At 48.9% G+C, this 18,830-nt stretch overlaps 1 long non-coding RNA gene across 1 annotated transcript; it reads left to right on the top strand.

The window, feature by feature from the left end:
* Positions 1-14,603: 14,603 nt before the first annotated feature.
* Positions 14,604-15,141, top strand: LOC311116065. Its single transcript, XR_014611358.1, has 2 exons — positions 14,604-14,846; positions 14,944-15,141. It is a non-coding gene; the product is annotated as an uncharacterized lncRNA (long non-coding RNA).
* Positions 15,142-18,830: the final 3,689 nt, after the last annotated feature.

Consider the following 18,830-nt stretch of genomic DNA (forward strand, 5'->3'; position numbering starts at 1 on the left):
TTTATCTCTTAGCACTTTGTCTTCTAGCGCTTATATATGTGGATATAATTGTGTTTGTATATGTATTATTAAAGCATCTATCCCCTGATCCCTTGTATATTTTAATATCTCAGTCCCTTCATGGTCCTAGATAACCACTCAGACTATCATTTAGAAATAATAATAACCTACTTACTTTTGGTAAGTTTGGAGGGGGTAATCTAGATAATTTTAACAGTTGAATGGTTTATAGCATTATATTGGAGGGGCACACAACAATAGGCCTGCGCACCACAAGACAAACCAGTCTCTTTTTAACCCTACCCTAATTCAAAACCTAACCCTAACCCTAACCCTAACCCTAACCCTAACCCTAACCCTAACCCTAACCCTAACCCTAAACCCTAACCCTAAACCCTAACCCTAACCCTAACCCTAACCCTAACCCTAACCCTAACCCTAACCCTAACCCTGACCCTACAGGTATCATAGAGCTCTGAAACTTTTGGACCACTTTGATTATAAATCGGATTACCGAACCCTACCGTTCACAGCTCCATCCAGATGGGAACCAAAATCACAGACAATATCAGCACCCATTAGGAAACTCATTAAAACTAATACCCACATCATCAGAGAATTCCATACCGCTACCATAACTTCACAACAGAATATCACAGTAGAAGAAAGACAAGCCATAGCTAAATTAAGGAAACACAAACATATAACTATAAAACCAGCAGACAAAGGCTCAAAGATAATTATTATGGACAACCAACAGTACCTCTTTGAAGCTCACCGCCAACTCTCTAACACACAACACTATACCCCTATTCCTGCCTCTACACAGATCCAGACACAAATAAAAATTAGACACATAATATTAGATCTTTATAAAAAGAAATACATTACATATAGACAAAAGGAATATCTAGACGGACCAGACTTACCCAGACAGAGACTCTTCTATCTCCTCCCTAAGATACATCAAACACCAGATACCTGGACAGTCCCTTTTGAGGTCCCGAAGGGAAGACCTATTGTGTCGGACTGTGGGAGCGAGTCCTCACCAGCAGCGGAGTTTATTGACTATTTCCTCAACCCCATTTCACAAAGGCACCCCAGCTATCTGAAGGACACATACCACTTCATAGACACGCTTCACAACATTCCAGTCCCAGCAAACGCATACCTATTCACTATAGATATAGATTCTCTCTACACCAACATAGATATCTTGTCAGGTTTAGCAGCAGTGAAATCTGCACTCCGGAGATATCCAGATCCAGATAGACCAGACTCACACCTCCTACAGCTTCTAGAGCTTGGATTAAGAAACAATGATTTCACATTCAATAATAAACACTACTTACAGATTCATGGGACGGCGATGGGCAAAAAGTTTGCCCCAGCCTATGCTAATATTTATATGGCGGACTGGGAGTTGACAGCCTTAGATAAATGCCCATTGCGTCCCATGTTTTATAGACGATACCTGGATGATATCTTCGGAGTGTGGGAACATGATCTGGTACATTTCAAAACGTTTATTGAAATACTCAATAACCATCACCCAACCATAACTGTTAAATATGTCATTCACCCACATACAATTAACTTCCTGGATACAACAATATTCTTTCCAGAGACTGAAACACACATAGTCTCTTTACAAACAAAAGTATACTTTAAAGACACAGACGCACATGCCTTACTTCATAAGTCCAGTTATCACCCAAAACATACATTCACTGGTATTGTAAAATCACAACTCATTCGATTTCATAGATTATGTACACAACATAAAGACTTTAATCTAGCCACAAAGACTCTTTTTAGTGCACTGAGAAAGAGGGGATATTCAAAGCGATCACTGAGGTATATAAAGGCCAACACATTGGCGGGCTTCACCCAGAATAGATTGCCTGATCCTCCTAACCCTACCCCTAACCCTAACCCTAACCCTAACCTTAACCTTAACCTTAACCTTAACCCTAACCTTAACCCTAACCTTAACCCTAACCCTAACCCTAACCCTAACCTTAACCCCAACCTTAACCCTAACCTTAACCCTAACCTTAACCCTAACCCTAACCCTAACCTTAACCCTAACCCTAACCTTACCCCTAACCTTACCCCTAACCTTAACCCTAACCTTAACCCTAACCTTACCTCTAACCTTAACCTTAACCCTAACCCTAACCTTACCTTTAACCTTAACCCTAACCTTACCCCTAACCCTAACCTTAACCCTAACCCCAACCTTAACCCTAACCTTAACCCTAACCCTAACCCTAACCCTAACCTTACATTTAACCTTAACCCTAACCCTAACCCTAACCTTAACCCCAACCCTAACCCTAACCTCAACCTTAACCTTAAACTTAACCTCCATAACTCTCCCGGGAGAACTCTTGACCAGGTACTGACTCCTGACCTGGGGGAACAGCCCACGCCTATCCCTATCCCTTTCCCGATTCTGGGTATGTATCCCTATCCCCCCCATCCTATCCCGGTCCTCCACCCTCAGACCTTTCCCAGACCCCCTGTTCCTATTCCCCCAACAGACACAGAACCACAGATTATACCCATTATCAGCACCTTCTCCGACGTAAACAGACTCCTTCACTCTAGACTAAAATTCGCTTTCACCCAAACACAACGCACATTCCCCCCACTTCAGGAATTCAGACCCATATCAGCTTTCCGTAGAAACCCCAATTTAAGGGATCTCTTAATTTTTGCAAAGTTTTCCAATAAACCTACTCCCAAACTACCCGTTGAACAACAGTATCATAGACAACTTTCACACATTCAAAATCCACATGCACAAACCTCCAGTCCTATTTCACAACTCATGACCATCCATAGTACCAATATTGTCTATGCCATAACATGCACACTATGCCACAATATTTATATAGGAGAAACCGGTCACACAGTCCTGACACGCCTCAAACAGCACCTCTACACAATTAGAAAAAACATATTACAAACACACCTGGTCCAACATTTTCAGATTCACCCAACAACTTCCCTCCATATTACCGGTCTGGAGATGAAATCCACCTGGACCAGAGGCCAGAGAAAAGCGGCCGAATCCAGGTGGATTTCAAAACTTAATACTTTGGCTCCACTGGGGATGAATATCAAAGAATAAATAAAAACATTAACACTTTTGAGTTCTCGAGACCGGGCAAAGGTGCAATAGGCCCGTGCAACCTAAAGGTTTGAAACCAGTATAAACATAAACCCTCTTAAACCTAACCCTAACCCTAACCCTAACCCTAACCCTAACCCTAACCCTAAACCCTAAACCCTAAACCCTAACCCTAACCCTAAACCCTAACCCCTAAACCCTAAACCCTAAACCCTAACCCTAACCCTAACCCTAACCCTAACCCTAACCCTAACCTAACCCTAACCCTAACCCTAACCCTAACCCTAACCCTAACCCTAACCCTAACCCTAACCTGAACCCTGACCTTAACCTGAATCCTAACCTTAACCTCACTTTAATTGGAGCAATCCTAACCCGAACTCTGATCTTAACCTGAACCCTAACCTTAACCTCACCTTTTACTGGAGCAATCCCAACCCTGGCTCTAGCCTTATACCCCATCCTAAACCTAACCTTAACCTTGATCATAACCTTAACCCTAACGCAAGCTTCAAACTTAACTTGAACCCTAAGTCTAACCTCTTGGTTTACCCTAACTATAACCCTAACCTTGATTGTAACTCTGATCCTTGCTCGAACCCTAACCTTAACCTTACCTGAAACTGGAGCAATCCCAACCCTAGCTTTAACCTTAACCCTAATCCTAAACCTAATCTCAACCCGGATAATAACCTCAGTTCTAATCCTAACCCCAATCATAATCCTAATCTTAACCCCACCTCAATCCCTGAACCTGACCCCGATACCAACCTTAATTTGAACTTAAGCCTCAAATCTAACCTTAACCCTAACCCCTTGGGACTTAAAAAGTGGATATCAGGAATTCCACAGGTCTGAAACAAAAGTATGAGAGCCTAATTTTAACCTTGACACTGACAATCTTAATCGGTACTTTAAATTATAACCCTGGCTTCATAAAGATGTATTCTGAGGAGCCTGGGAATTAGAGGGTATGTATTGTTTGGGTAGTGTCTGGGTGTTTATCCTCTTGGAGGAAAAGGTTACTCTTATCTGTTCTTTTTCAGGGATAAACCATAACATCTTTCTTTGGGGTATATCTCCCAATTTCCTGTAGGACTATGATGTATCAATAGGAGAAATAGAATTAGAGAACATGTGCCCGTGTATTTGGTCCTCTTGAAGGGCAATTTTCTCTTAAACCTAACCCTAACCCTAACCCTAACCCTAACCCTAACCCGGGTTCGTATCCTGTTCCCACCCCTAACCCTACTCCTAACCCTAACCCCACCAAAACCCCCCCCTCTCAGAATCACAACCTTCTCTCCTCCTCTGATTCCTCTTCCAATCAGCAGACAATCCTTATCCCCTTAGTCACTACATTCTCCCATAGGATCAGACCGCTACATCAGGCATTCAAACATAATTTTCTCATTACTCAACAGGCATACACACCCTTCCAGCCATATATAATTATCTCAGCATTCAGAAGGAATAAGAGTCTCAAAGACGTCCTAATCAAAGCAAAATACAGCACTAAGCCCCCACAACCACCCAAACCTCACACGGCCCACTTCAAACCAAGAAAATTCATTTCAAATCCACACAGCAAGACCTCCACTCCAGTTCTAGACTCTATCTCACTCAACACTCCAAATGTCATTTATATAATTACCTGTACATTATGCAAAAAACACTACATCGGGGAAACTCAGTATACAATAGAAACTAGACTTAAACAACATCTATACAACATCAAACGGGCCCATCTACACACAGAACTAGTCACTCATTTCCAGGATCACCCCATCACTTACCTCAATATATCCGGCTTACAGTCATGTTCTGGGTGGACCAGTGGGCGGCGAAAAGCAGTGGAACGTGGGTGGATAACATTTACATTTACATTTTAGTCATTTAGCAGACGCTCTTATCCAGAGCGACTTACAGTTAGCACATACATTATTTTATCGAACCCACAACCCTGGTGTTGCAAACGCCATGCTCTACCAACTGAGCTACATCCCCTGCCGGCCATTCCCTCCCCTACCCTGGACGACGCTGGGCCAATTGTGCGCCGCCCCATGGGTCTCCCGGTCGCGGCCGGCTACGACAGAGCCTGGATTCGAACCAGGATCTCTAGTGGCACAGCTAGCACTGCGATGCAGTGCCTTAGACCACTGCGCCACTCGGGAGAATACACAAGTGCTAAGAGATCTTCAAACAATTACACCCACCGGTCTGAATGAGCGTTTTTAACCAGTTAGATGGGATCAATCGAAAGGGATAGCACTTGTTTACAGGGATCTCAAGGAGGTGAAAGAAGGATGCACTATTCAAACAAAAAATAAAGTTTAAGTGGGTTTGTCTAATATTTAATATTTGCATGCTTATCTTAAATAGTTTTATTCCTTCCTTTTTTAGGTATTTGATTTTGTTTTGACATTTTAGCACTTTATCTCTTAGCACTTTGTCTTCTAGCGCTTATATATGTGGATATAATTGTGTTTGTATATGTATTATTAAAGCATCTATCCCCTGATCCCTTGTATATTTTAATATCTCAGTCCCTTCATGGTCCTAGATAACCACTCAGACTATCATTTAGAAATAATAATAACCTACTTACTTTTGGTAAGTTTGGAGGGGGTAATCTAGATAATTTTAACAGTTGAATGGTTTATAGTATTATATTGGAGGGGCACACAACAATAGGCCTGCGCACCACAAGACAAACCAGTCTCTTTTTAACCCTACCCTAATTCAAAACCTAACCCTAACCCTAACCCTAACCCTAACCCTAACCCTAACCCTAACCCTTACCTTCTCCACATACAGAATTGGACAGGGGTGTCCGATGGAGTTTTTATCCCTGTACCTAACCCTAACCCTAACCCTAACCCTAACCCTAACCCTAACCTAACCCTAACCCTAACCCTAACCCTAACCTAACCCTAACCCTAACCCTAACCCTAACCCTAACCCCACCAAAACCCCCCCCTCTCAGAATCACAACCTTCTCTCCTCCTCTGATTCCTCTTCCAATCAGCAGACAATCCTTATCCCCTTAGTCACTACATTCTCCCATAGGATCAGACCGCTACATCAGGCATTCAAACATAATTTTCTCATTACTCAACAGGCATACACACCCTTCCAGCCATATAGAATTATCTCAGCATTCAGAAGGAATAAGAGTCTCAAAGACGTCCTAATCAAAGCCAAATACAGCACTAAGCCCCCACAACCACCCAAACCTCACACGGCCCACTTCAAACCAAGAAAATTCATTTCAAATCCACACAGCAAGACCTCCACTCCAGTTTTAGACTCTATCTCACTCAACACTCCAAATGTCATTTATATAATTACCTGTACATTATGCAAAAAACACTACATCGGGGAAACTCAGTATACAATAGAAACTAGACTTAAACAACATCTATACAACATCAAACGGGCCCATCTACACACAGAACTAGTCACTCATTTCCAGGATCACCCCATCACTTACCTCAATATATCCGGCTTACAGTCATGTTCTGGGTGGACCAGTGGGTGGCGAAAAGCAGTGGAACGTGGGTGGATAAGAGATCTACAAACGATTACACCCACCGGTCTGAATGAGCGTTTTTAACCAGTTAGATAGGATCAATCGAAAGGGATAGCACTTGTTTACAGGGATCTCAAGGAGGTGAAAGAAGGATGCACTATTCAAACAAAAAATACAAAAAATAAAGTTTAAGTGGGTTTGTCTAATATTTAATATTTGCATGCTTATCTTAAAAAGTTTTATTCCTTCCTTTTTTAGGTATTTGATTTTGTTTTGACATTTTAGCACTTTATCTCTTAGCACTTTGTCTTCTAGCGCTTATATATGTGGATATAATTGTGTTTGTATATGTATTATTAAAGCATCTATCCCCTGATCCCTTGTATATTTTAATATCTCAGTCCCTTCATGGTCCTAGATAACCACTCAGACTATCATTTAGAAACAATAATAACCTACTTACTTTTGGTAAGTTTGGAGGGGGTAATCTAGATAATTTTAACAGTTGAATGGTTTATAGCATTATATTGGAGGGGCACACAACAATAGGCCTGCGCACCACAAGACAAACCAGTCTCTTTTTAACCCTACCCTAATTCAAAACCTAACCCTAACCCTAACCCTAACCCTAACCCTAACCCTAAACCCTAACCCTAACCCTAACCCTAACCCTAACCCTAACCCTAAACCCTAACCCTAACACTAACCCTAAATCCTAACCCTAACCCTAACCCCAACCCCAACCCCAACCCCTAACCCTAACCCTAACCCTAACCCTAACCCTAAACCCTAACCCTAACCCCTAACCCTAACCCTAACCCTAACCCTAACCCTAAACCCTAACCCTAACCCTAACCCCTAACCCTAACCCTAACCCTAACCCTAACCCTCCCCACGACATTACCTTCTCCACATACAGAATTGGACAGGGGTGTCCGATGGAGTTTTTATTGCTGTACCTAACCCTAACCCTAACCCCTAACCCTAACCCCTAACCCCTAACCCTAACCAAATTTTGAAATCCACCTAGCCCCCTCCAAAGCACATCGATGGACATCTACGGCCTCCCAGGAGTACAACAAAACAAACCCCAGCTCCCCACGACATTACCTTCTCCACATACAGAATTGGACAGGGTGTCCAATTGAGTTTTTATCCCTGTACCTAACCCTAACCCTAACCCTAACCCCACGACATTACCTTCTCCACATACAGAATTGGACAGGGGTGTCCAATTGAGTTTTTATCCCTGTACCCTAACCCTAACCCTAAACCCCAACCCCAACCCCAACCCCAACCCTAACCTAACCCTAACCCTAACCCTAACACCTAACCCCTAACCCTAACCAAATTTTGGAATCCACCTAGCCCCCTCCAAAGCACATCGATGGACATCTAAGGCCTCCCAGGAGTACAACAAAACAAACCCCAGCTCCCCACGACATTACCTTCTCCACATACAGTATTGGACAGGGGTGTCCAATTAAGTTTTTATGCCTGTACCCTAACCCTAAACCCTAACCCTAATCTAACCTTAACCCTAACCCCTAACCCTAACCCCTAACCCCTTACCCCTAACCCTAACCAAATTTGGAAATCCACCTAGCCCCCTCCAAAGCACATCGATGGACATCTACGGCCTCCCAGGAGTACAACAAAACAAACCCCAGCTCCCCACGACATTACCTTCTCCACATACAGAATTGGACAGGGGTGTCCAATTGAGTTTTTATCCCTGTACCTAACCCTAACCCTAACCGTAACCCTAACCTTAACCTAACCCTATGTCAGTGTTGATGTGGATGCGGTTGAGGAGTCAGACGCAGGACGCATAGGCTGAGTCAAACAAGACTTTACTAACTGTATAAACAATACAAAAATAAAGGACCTCAAAACAAGGAGGCGAGCGACAACGCAACACAGTGCGTCACAAAAAACAAAGTCCAGAGTACTGCACAGGTGACACCAACGGACAGGCGGAAAATAACACACAAACTAACGAAAACAACATAGGAAACTTATAGGGCACATAATCAGACCCAAACGGACACAGGTGTAACAGACAGACCCAACCAAACGAACATCGAAACATTCAACGGTGGCAGCTAGTACTCCGGGGACGACGAACACCGAAGCCTGCCCGAGCAAGGAGGAGGAGCAGTCTCGGCAGAATTCGTGACAGTACCCCCCCCTTGACGCGCGGCTCCAACCATGCGCCGACCCCGGCCTCGGGGACGACCAGGAGGACGCGGAGCCGGGCGCGTGGGATGACCACGGTGGAACTCAGTCAGGAGGGATGGATCTAGGATATTCCTCCTAGGCACCCAGCACCGTTCCTCCGGGCCGTACCCCTCCCACTCCACGAGATACTGGAGACCCCCCATCCGACGTCTCGAGTCCAAGATGGTCCTGACCGTGTACGCCGGAGCTCCCTCGATGTCCAGTGGGGGCGGAGGGGTCTCTCCTATCTCACCTTCCTGGAGTGGACCAGCTACCACCGGCCTGAGAAGAGACACATGGAACGAGGGGTTAATATTGTTATAATCAATAGGCAGTTGTAACCTGTAACACACCTCGTTCAATCTCCTCAGGACTTTAAAAGGCCCCACAAACCGCCAACCCAGCTTCCAGCAGGGCAGGCGGAGGGGCAGGTTTCGAGTCGAGAGCCAGACTCTATCTCCCGGTGCGTACACCGGTCCCTCACTGCGGTAGCGATCGGCGCTCACCTTCTTTCGACGGATGGCCCGCTGCAGATGGACATGTGCAGCGTTCCACGTCTCCTCTGAGCGCCGAATCCACTCATCCACCGCAGGAGCCTCGATCTGGCTCTGGTGCCATGGTGCCAGAACCGGCTGATACCCTAACACACACTGGAAGGGGGTTAGATTGGTGGAGGAGTGGCGGAGAGAGTTCTGTGCTATCTCTGCCCAGGGGATATACCTTGACCACTCCTCCGGCCGGCCCTGGCAATAGGTACTCAGAAACCTACCCACATCCTGGTTGACTCGTTCTACCTGCCCATTGCTCTCTGGGTGGTAACCCGAGGTAAGGCTCACCGAGACCCCCAAGCGTTCCATGAACGCCCCCCAGACTCTGGACGTGAACTGGGGACCTCGGTCAGACACTATATCCTCGGGAACCCCATAGTGCCGGAAAACGTGGGTAAATAGGGCCTCAGCGGTCTGTAGGGCAGTAGGGAGACCCGGCATTGGGAGGAGACGACAGGCCTTGGAAAACCGATCCACAATGACCAAAATGGTGGTATTCCCCTGGGAGGGGGGAAGGTCGGTCACAAAATCCACCGAGAGGTGGGACCATGGTCGTTGTGGAACGGGCAGGGGATGTAACTTCCCCCTGGGCAGGTGTCTAGGCGCCTTACACTGGGCGCACACCGAGAAGGAGGAGACATAAACCCTCACATCCCTAGCTAACGTTGGCCACCAGTATTTCACGCTAAGGCAGTGCACTGTCCGGCCAATACCTGGATGTCCAGAGGAGGGTGATGTATGAGCCCAATAAATAAGGCGATCTCGAACCTCGAGCAGAACGTACGTCCGCCCCACAGGACACTCTGGGGGAGTAGGGTCGGTACGTAACGCCCGCTCGATCTCCGCATCGACCTCCCACACCACCGGAGCCACCAGACAAGACTCCGGCAGTATGCGAGTAGGCTCAATGGACCTCTCCTCTGTGTCATACCGCCAGGAAAGGGCGTCTGCCTTACCGTTCTGGGACCCTGGGTTGTACATGATCTTAAAAACAAACCGGGTCAGGAACATGTTCCACCTAGCCTGACGAGGGTTTAATCTCCTAGCTGCCCGGATGTACTCCAGGTTACGGTGGTCAGTCAGAATGAGGAAAGGGTGTTGAGCCCCCTCAAGCCAATGCCTCCACACCTTTAGGGCCTGTACCACGGCTAACAGCTCCCTGTCCCCTACGTCATAATTACGCTCCGCCGGGCTGAGCTTCTTAGAATAGAACGCACAGGGGCGGAGTTTAGGTGGCGTGCCGGACCGTTGCGAGAGAACTGCCCCAATACCGGCCTCTGACGCGTCTACCTCAACTTGGAATGGTAAAGCGGGGTCCGGATGCACCAGCACCGGAGCCGAAGTGAACAGGTTCTTCAGTTTAACAAATGCCCTGTCCGCTTCAGCTGACCACTGCAAACGCACCGGGCCCCCCTTCAGCAGGGACGTAATGGGAGCTGCCACCTGTCCAAAGCCCCGGATAAACCTCCGGTAGTAATTAGCAAAACCCAAAAACTGCTGCACCTCTTTTACAGTGGTTGGAGTTTGCCAATTACGCACGGCAGACATACGGTCAACCTCTATCTTCACACCAGATGCGGACAATCGATAACCCAAAAAGGAGATGGACTCCTGGAAAAACAAGCATTTCTCTGCCTTGACATACAAGTCATGCTCCAACAGCCTCCTCAACACTCGGCGCACCAGGGCTACATGCTCGGCTCGTGTAGAAGAGTACACTAGGATGTCGTCGATGTACACTACCACACCCTGCCCATGCATGTCCCGGAAAATCTCGTCCACAAAGGATTGGAAGACTGAAGGAGCATTCATTAACCCGTATGGCATGACGAGATACTCGTAATGACCCGAGGTGGTGCTAAATGCTGTTTTCCATTCATCTCCCCCCCTAATGCGCACCAGATTGTACGCGCTCCTGAGATCCAACTTTGTGAAGAACCGCGCTCCGCGTAATGATTCAGTCATAGGAAGAGGATAACTGTACTTAACCGTGATCTGATTGAGACTACGGTAATCAATACACGGGCGCAAACCCCCGTCCTTCTTCTTCACAAAGAAGAAACTCGAGGAAACCGGGGAAGTGGAGGACCGTATGTATCCCTGTTCCAAGGACTTGGCTATGTAAGTCTCCATAGCCGCTGTCTCCTCTTGAGACAGGGGATACACACGGCTCCGCGGAAGTGCCGCTCCTGTTTGGAGATCTATCGCACAATCCCCCTGTCTATGAGGTGGCAACCGTGTTGCTGAACACAAGTGCTAAATCCTCATCTTCAGGGGGAATGCGCATTGTTGGCACTTGGTTCGGACTCTCCACCGAGGTCGCCCCTACGGAAACACCTAGACATCTCCCTACACACTGGGCAGACCACTCCATAAGAGCCCTCTGTTGCCATGCAATGGTAGGATCATGGGCGCTTAACCAGGGAAGCCCCAGCACCACGGGATACGCAGGAGAGTCGATCAGATAAAACTGAATGATCTCCTCATGACCCCCCTGCGTAGTCATCTTAAGTGGTGCTGTGACTTCTCTAATCAACCCCGACCCCAGCGGCCGGCTGTCTAGGGCATGAACAGGGAAGGGGGCTTCCACTGGCCGAAGGGGAATTCCTAACCTAGAACAAAATTCACGATCAACAAAATTCCCAGCTGCGCCTGAATCTACTAGCGCCTTATGCTGGGAATGAGGTGCCACCTGTGGAAATCTCACAGGTATACACAGGTGACCAACAGAGAGCTCTGGGTAAGTGGGGCGCCTACTCACCTGAAATGACTCCCCAGTGCGTGACCTGTTGTCCCCTCTCCCAGGAGACCCTCCCCAGCACCTAGCCGCAGTGTGCCCTCCACGGCCACAGTTGGTGCAGGGGACGGCCCCCCTCGGGTTCTCTCTCCTCCTCTCCCTAGCGCCAGCACCCCCGAGCTCCATGGGAATCGGCTCGGAGGTGCTGGAGGATGGAATGGACGACCCCCATTCGGGACGTCTGCGGGTAGCCAGCAGGGTGTCGAGACGGATGGAAATGTCCACCAACTGGTCGAAGGATAGGTTGGTGTCCCTGCAGGCTAGCTCACGACGAACGTCCTCTCGTAGGCTGCATCGATAGTGGTCGATGAGGGCCCTCTCATTCCACCCCGCATCCGCCGCTAGAGTCCGGAACTCCAGGGCGAACTCCTGTGCACTCCTCTTCCCCTGTCGGAGGTGGAACAGACGCTCCCCCGCCGCCTTCCCCTCAGGTGGATGATCGAACACTGCCCTGAAGCGGCGGGAGAACTCCGCGTAGGTGATGGTGGCGGCGTCTATTCCCCTCAATTCGGCGTTGGCCCACTCCAACGCCTTGCCGGAGAGACAGGAGATGAGGGCGGAGACGCTCTCGTATCCCGAGGACGCCGGGTGTATGGTGGCCAGGTAGAGTTCCACCTGCAGGAGGAACCCCTGACACCCGGCTGCGGTACCATCATATGCCCTCGGGAGCGAGAGCCGAATGCCACTGGGTTCCGGTGCTGGGAGAGGAGGACTGGCCAATGGTGATGGTAAGGTGTGCGAAGGTGTGGGCACCTCTCCCGTAACCAACCGGCGCAGAGTGTTGGACACCTCGTTCATGGCGGCCCCAAGTTGCCGGATCATGGTGTCTTGATCGCTGATCCGTTCCTCCAGCGACTTGGGTGCCGCCGCTGCTCCTGCTGACTCCATAGCGGGTGTGTTATTCTGTCAGTGTTGATGTGGATGCGGTTGAGGAGTCATACGCAGGACGCATAGGCTGAGTCAAACAAGACTTTACTAACTGTATAAACAATACAAAAATAAAGGACCTCAAAACAAGGAGGCGAGCGACAACGCAACACAGTGCGTCACAAAAAACAAAGTCCAGAGTACTGCACAGGTGACACCAACGGACAGGCGGAAAATAACACACAAACTAACGAAAACAACATAGGAAACTTATAGGGCACATAATCAGACCCAAACGGACACAGGTGTAACAGACAGACCCAAACAAACGAACATCGAAACATTCAACAGTGGCAGCTAGTACTCCGGGGACGACGAACGCTGAAGCCTGCCCGAGCAAGGAGGAGGAGCAGTCTCGGCAGAATTCGTGACACCCTAACCCTATCCCTAACCCTAACCATAACCTTAACCCTTACCCTAACCCGGGTTCGTATCCTGCTCCCGCCCCTGACCCTAACCTTAACCCTTACCCTAACCCGGCTTCGTATCCTGTTCCAACTCCTAACCCTACCCCCAACCCTACTCCTAACCCTAACCCTACCCCCAACCCTACTCCTAACCCTAACCCTACCCCCAACCCTACTCCTAACCCTAACCCTAACCCTGACCCTAACCTTTACCCTATCCCAGGTTCGTATCCTGTTCCCACCCCTGACCCTACTCCTAACCCTAACCCCACCAACAAACCCCCCCCTCTCTGAATCACAACCTTCTCTCCTCCTCTGATTCCTCTTCCAATCAGCATACAATCCTTATCCCCTTAGTCACTACATTCTCACATAGGATCAGACCGCTACATCAGGCATTCAAACATAATTTTCTCATTACTCAACAGGCATACACACCCTTCCAGCCATATAGAATTATCTCAGCATTCAGAAGGAATAAGAGTCTCAAAGACGTCCTAATCAAAGCCAAATACAGCACTAAGCCCCCACAACCACCCAAACCTCACACGGCCCACTTCAAACCAAGAAAATTCATTTCAAATCCACACAGCAAGACCTCCACTCCAGTTTTAGACTCTATCTCACTCAACACTCCAAATGTCATTTATATAATTACCTGTACATTATGCAAAAAACACTACATCGGGGAAACTCAGTATACAATAGAAACTAGACTTAAACAACATCTATACAACATCAAACGGGCCCATCTACACACAGAACCAGTCACTCATTTCCAGGATCACCCCATCACTTACCTCAATATATCCGGCTTACAGTCATGTTCTGGGTGGACCAGTGGGCGGCGAAAAGCAGTGGAACGTGGGTGGATAAGAGATCTACAAACGATTACACCCACCGGTCTGAATGAGCGTTTTTAACCAGTTAGATAGGATCAATCGAAAGGGATAGCACTTGTTTACAGGTATCTCAAGGAGGTGAAAGAAGGATGCACTATTTAAACAAAAAATACAAAAAATAAAGTTTATGTTACGGTCCGGCACTGTTGTTCCTGTCCCCGCTTGTTTTCCTTTTCCCTTTTTCCCTGTGTGTGTTGTCTGTGTCTGTCTCCTCCCGCTGTGCAGCCCAGTCAGAGGATCTAGGTCAGGAGGCGTGGCCATTCTCTCTCCTGCTCAGTTACATCCAGCTGCAGCTCATTGTCACCAATCAACCAGCAGTTATCTACCCGGGCTGGCCACCTCTCCAGCGCCAGTTCGTTCCTACACCACCTGTGGTAACTTGGCTCCGTACAGCAATCTCAGTTTAGTTGTTACCCTCTCAGCATTATAGTTGTCTCTGCCACGTTTGTAACCTGTCTCTCCTTCGACCAGATCCCGTCTGTTCCTGCTGCCTGCCTGCCTGCCACTCCCACGCCGCAACCTGCTCATCTGTTGTCTGATATCCTCGTCATCCAGCTCTCAGTGCTACTGGCTCTCCACCCCACTCAGCTCCTACCCCGGTCTGAAGCTGCTCCACCCTGAACTGTTTCTCTCTGCCAAAACACGCTGAATAAACAACATCTTAATTCACCCTCTTTGTCCGTGTGTCCGTCTCTGCGCCTGAGTCCCCACCAAGCCTAACAGAACGAACTGGCCAAACATGGACTCAGCAGAGATGCCACATGAAACAACGGGTGATGGCGTACAACGCGCTCTCCATTCACAGGGAATGTTATTGGGGCAACACGACCAACTCATCCGGTCTCTATTGGATAACAACCAGCGGTTGTTGGATCAAGTATCTCAGCTCACCTCTCAGGTAGCTAACCTGGTAACACTCACTACTCTTCCTCCCTCTGCTTCTCCTCCGCCTGTTCCTCCTACAGTTGCTCCAGGCTCGGATTCCGCTCCTGCCCTTCGGGAACCCCCTACAACCTCACCCGAACCTTTCACCGGGGACCTGAACAAATGCCGTGGTTTCCTGCTTCAGTGCCGCTTGGTGTTCCAACAGAAGCCCCTGTCTTTCTCCACGGAATCCTCAAAGGTACATTACGCTCTGGGGTTACTGAGGGGCAAAGCTTTGATTTGGGCAGAAGCGGCTTGTTCTACTCAGCAGATTGCCAGCCTGTCGTTTGACGATTTTTCCTCTCAATTGGAAATTGTGTTTGATCACCCAGACCATGCCGGGACCGCCACAAAGGGACTGTTGAAGCTACGACAGGGCACGGGTAGCGTGGCTGAATACGCCATTGATTTTTGGACCTTGGCAGCCGATACCAAGTGGAATGACGAAGCTCTTCAGGGAGCGTTTGTTAACGGTTTGAGTGACACGATTAAGGATGAACTAGCTGTTCGTGATGAGCCTGCTAACCTTCATTCTCTCGTTTCCCTTGCTACACGAATAGACAACAGGCTACGGGAGAGGAGACAGGAGAGGGGCGGTCGGGTCCGCACCGCAGGCGGGGCCCCCTCGCTTTCTGCAACCCGAGCAACACCACCACTCGGACACCGCCCACACACCTCAGCGGTTCCCTCCACGGAACTAGACGAGCCCATGCAGCTGGGCCGTGCTCGTCTGTCCCCTGCCGAAAAGGAACGGCGCATGCGGGCTGGTGAGTGCGTGTACTGTGGGGACCGCACTCATTTCCTGGTTAACTGTCCGGTTCGCCCAAAAGACAAAGCTCGCAGGTAAAAGTGGGCGTACTTGCGAGTGCTACACCTGACTCAATGCCCACAGCACCCCGTCTAGTTATCCCAGCTACAGTCCAGTTCAGGAATCTGTCTCTCCCATTAGCTGCTCTCATTGACTCTGGTGCTGAGGATAGTTTCCTTGACGTTAACCTGGTCACTCAGGCTGAGATCCCTGTTAAGCCCCTGCCTAAGCCTATAACAGTAACCGCTATAGACGGCCATCAGTTTGCCAACATCACCCACCAAACTGTCCCCGTTTCTCTCATGCTGTCCGGCAATCACAAAGAAACTATCCAGTTTAAAGTAGTCTCCTCCTCGGCCTCCCCTCTTATCCTCGGTTTCCCTTGGCTTAGCCTTCACAACCCCCATATTGACTGGCAAAACCACAAAATACACAGTTGGAGCACTCACTGCCATTCTGCTTGCCTTGGGTCGGCTATTCCGCCCTCTGTAGGTTCCCCTGCTTCCCCTGTCAAACCCCCAGACCTCTCTTCAGTCCCTGAAGAGTACCTGGACCTGGCCGAGGTATTCAGTAAGTCCAAAGCACTTTCACTACCACCTCATAGGCCATACGATTGCGCTATTGAGTTACTGCCTGGAGCCCCTTTGCCGTCCAGTCGGCTTTTCAATCTGTCCCGTACTGAGAGAGAAGCTATGGAAACCTACATAGGCGACTCCCTAGCCTCTGGCATCATTCGTCCCTCATCTTCCGCTGTTGGTGCTGGGTTCTTTTTTGTAGAGAAGAAGGACAAAACACTACGCCCCTGCATTGACTACAGAGGACTAAATAACATCACAGTCAGAAATACGTACCCCCTGCCTCTCATCAACTCAGCATTTGAACCCCTTCATGGTGCCACCGTGTTTACCAAACTCGACCTGCGTAACGCTTACCACCTCGTTAGGATCAGGCAGGGAGACGAATGGAAAACTGCGTTCAATACCCCTCTCGGACACTTTGAATACCTAGTCATGCCATTCGGTCTCACTAACGCCCCAGCAGTGTTTCAGGCCATGGTTAACGATGTGTTGAGGGATTTTCTACACCGTTTTGTGTTTGTCTATTTGGATGACATTCTAATATTCTCTAAGTCACAGGATGAACACGTCTCCCACGTCCGTCTGGTTCTCCAACGCCTCATGGAAAATAAACTGTATGTGAAAGCAGAAAAATGTGAGTTCCACCGGCAGTCCGTCCCCTTTTTGGGTTTTATTATCGAACGGGGACAAGTGTCACCAGACCCTGACAAAATCAGAGCGGTTGCGGAGTGGCCCACACCCACGTCTCGGAAGCAGCTACAACGCTTCCTGGGCTTCGCCAACTTCTACCGCCGCTTCATCAAGGGTTTCAGCCGAGTGGTTGCCCCCCTGACCAAGCTCACCTCCCCAAAGGTGCCATTCCTGTGGACGCCTGAGGCCGAGTCAGCCGTGAGTACACTGAAGGGACTGTTCTCCACCTCACCTGTTCTTATTCATCCAGACACCAGTTTGCAGTTTATTGTGGAAGTGGACGCCTCTGATTCGGGGGTGGGGGCTGTCCTGTCACAACGTTCCCCCACGGACCAGAAGCTCCATCCTGTGGCCTTTTTCTCCAGGAGATTGACCCCTGCTGAGAAGAACTACGACGTGGGTAACCGGGAGTTGCTTGCTGTCAAGTTGGCGTTGGAGGAGTGGAGGCACTGGCTAGACAGAGCAGAGCAACCCTTCATAGTCTGGACAGACCACAAGAACCTGGCTTACATCCAGTCATCCAAGAGGCTAAACTCCCGTCAGGCCAGATGGGCTCTGTTCTTCAGCAGGTTCAAGTTTATTTTAACATATCGTCCTGGCACACGTAATGTCAAGCCTGATGCTCTCTCTCGCCAGTTTACAGACAATGAAGACTCCAGCAATCCTGAACCTGTTCTGCCCGCTTCCTGTTTGGTGGCGGCTGTTCACTGGGAAATCGAGTCCCTCGTCCGATCGGCACAAGAGTCGGAACCTGGACCGGCCGATGGCCCCCCCGACCTTCTCTATGTTCCCGCAGCCGTGCGGCCGCAAGTGCTCAACTGGGTCCACACCTCGCGCTTCTCCTGCCACCCTGGTATGAACCGTACACTGTCGCTACTGAAGAGGCACTTTTGGTGGCCATCCGTCGAGGCTGACGTCCGGGAATACGTGGCGGCCTGTTCCATCTGTGCCCAAAATAAGGCTTCCCACCGGGCTCCTTCGGGCCTGCTGCGGCCTCTCCCAGTCCCGAGTCGTCCTTGGTCTCACGTGGCCTTGGACTTCGTCACTGGACTTCCTATGTCTGAAGGTAATGACACCATACTCACCATCGTGGACAGATTCTCTAAATCTGCCCATTTTGTTGCATTACCAAAATTACCGTCTGCCAGTGAGACAGCCGACCTCTTTGTCCTACATGTATTCCGTCTCCATGGAATACCTGTGGACATAGTGTCCGATAGAGGCCCACAGTTCATTTCTCGGGTATGGAAGGTGTTTTGTTCTGCTCTGGGTGCCTCTGTCAGTCTCTCATCAGGTTTCCATCCCCAGTCCAATGGCCAGACTGAGAGGACCAATCAGGACCTGGAGGCTGCTCTACG

Source organism: Coregonus lavaretus, assembly GCF_964263955.1.
Source record: "Coregonus lavaretus genome assembly, contig: HAP1_SCAFFOLD_620, whole genome shotgun sequence".
Classification (NCBI taxonomy): Eukaryota; Metazoa; Chordata; class Actinopteri; order Salmoniformes; family Salmonidae; genus Coregonus; species Coregonus lavaretus.